The sequence below is a fragment of the Scylla paramamosain genome, chromosome 12 (assembly GCF_035594125.1).
Source record: "Scylla paramamosain isolate STU-SP2022 chromosome 12, ASM3559412v1, whole genome shotgun sequence".
Classification (NCBI taxonomy): Eukaryota; Metazoa; Arthropoda; class Malacostraca; order Decapoda; family Portunidae; genus Scylla; species Scylla paramamosain.
The window spans coordinates 24,597,948-24,599,747 of NC_087162.1; the positions used below are offsets into that span (position 1 = coordinate 24,597,948).

General features: G+C 40.6%; 1 long non-coding RNA gene across 1 annotated transcript in view; it reads left to right on the plus strand.

Moving 5' to 3' along the window:
• LOC135105935 (uncharacterized) overlaps positions 1–1,452 on the plus strand; it is a 58,729-nt gene extending 57,277 nt beyond the window's left edge. Inside the window, exon 3 of the long non-coding RNA XR_010271060.1 lies at positions 61–1,452. This is a non-coding gene — a long non-coding RNA (uncharacterized LOC135105935). The remainder of the gene's footprint in view (positions 1–60) is intronic.
• The last annotated feature ends 348 nt before the right edge of the window (positions 1,453–1,800 follow it).

Sequence of the window (1,800 nt, forward strand, 5' to 3'; positions counted from 1 at the left end):
ATAATATACAGAAACAAAAATTTACGTATGCCCTCTATCATTGCAGTTTTTTCTTTTCAGTACTCTGTAACCCCCTTGTCTGCTTCTGTATTTTCCTCTTCTACCATGACTTGACTTCTTTCAGGAGGTAAGCTTCAAGAATCTCGTCAAATCTTGGTTAATCCTATGTTGAATATACTGTTATTGGGATGGCCACCTTCAGTGGGCATATTTTATATCTTTTGTTGGCCTAGACCAGAGCACATCTTAGAGAAGTGTGTAGTTGTCAAAAATTGGTGAGCACCAGATACTTTCAATATAAGGCATCATCTGATTCCTATAGAAACGTCTTCAACATATGAAATAACTGATATCCTCAAAAAATATTTAGCATTACAAAATATCTATCATTTAAGAGTTATGCTCATATCTCTAGCTATTCATGACACAGAAAACGGGTATCATTTCCCCTGTAGCACCAAGAAATCACGCTCAAGGCCAATGGCACGCTGTTGTAGAGCACCATAAAGAAATGTTGCCTGTGTCTACCCGCTCACAAAATTCACTCATCACAAAGCGACCAATAACACACACTGAACATTGTAAATTCATGACCGACAGAAACATGGACGCATCTTTGTTAACTTGTATAAAAAATGCTCAATCAAACGTAGGCCATTAACCGTTTCAATGTTAGTGAGCGGGGAACTGACCCAACACCGCCTCCCTTATTTTCTCGCCCTTGTCTGGCCTCGTGTACCTTACCTACTTTTACTCGTACACAAATTTTCCAGTAAGAGGCGCATGTTGTTTGAACGAGTTTTGTATTTTGTTATAAAAAAAACTTAGGCTTTTGTTACGTCGTTCTGACAATCAGCCGTGAGGCACAGAAGCTTTATTCCGGGTAGCTGCCATTTTTGCTCTTCATCCCTCCCTTCTCTGAAAGATTGTTTCTGCTCCTAAATTTTAAAGCAGAGCCAACCGTACTGACAGGGCAATTAATGAGTAGTCTTTCTCTTCTCTGATATGCATTACTTGTTAAATCCTGGACTTCCTGGTCTACGTCCATGGGTGCTGAGCTTTTTTCACGCGCCTTGATTCTTGCTGCTCTCCATTTTTCTTTACGGACTGGTTTTCCTTCTGTACACTTCCTGTTAGCTCTCGGAGTTGTTCCGTGGGCGGCCTGGGCACGGGGACTGGCTGGCTGCGTGGGGACAGCTCAGGTGCCTGCAGCTCAATGTTTCCTCGTGCTTCGTTTTTACCATCACGTGCGCCTCCTCCCATCTGGTGAATGAGGATCGACAATTCTTTACTTTTTCCCTCCAGTAACTCAAGTATCTGTTTATCACAAGTGACAGGTGCAGTGACATTTATGAGGTGTTGCTTGAGTTACCGTCACCAGGTAGTACGTTCTCACAGAGTGCAAACACTTTTATTACCGACAATTTTCTACTTTTATTTAGCGTCTTGCGTCGGTTTTAAATTTTACCTTTACTCAAGTCTATACTTTTTAATTTGAACTCTTCTTGTGGGGAGTAAATATCAGGCGATTATATGTCAGTTTTTCAAACAGTTTATTTTGCGTCTAGCCGTTTTCAGGAAGTGTTTACATATTTATTTATTGCCTTCCTATCGATTTTTTTTATTCCTCCACCTTTCGTAAGTTTTCAAGCAATTTATTTTGCGTCTTTCCGTCCTCAGCAATTGTTTATTTATTGTTTTCTTATCGATATTCCTTTTTTTCTCTCCAGCTTTCCTGTGTAGTGATGGTCAGTACATTCCACTGGCCTTTCTGTGCACTGGGTTTTATTGCCGAGCCTT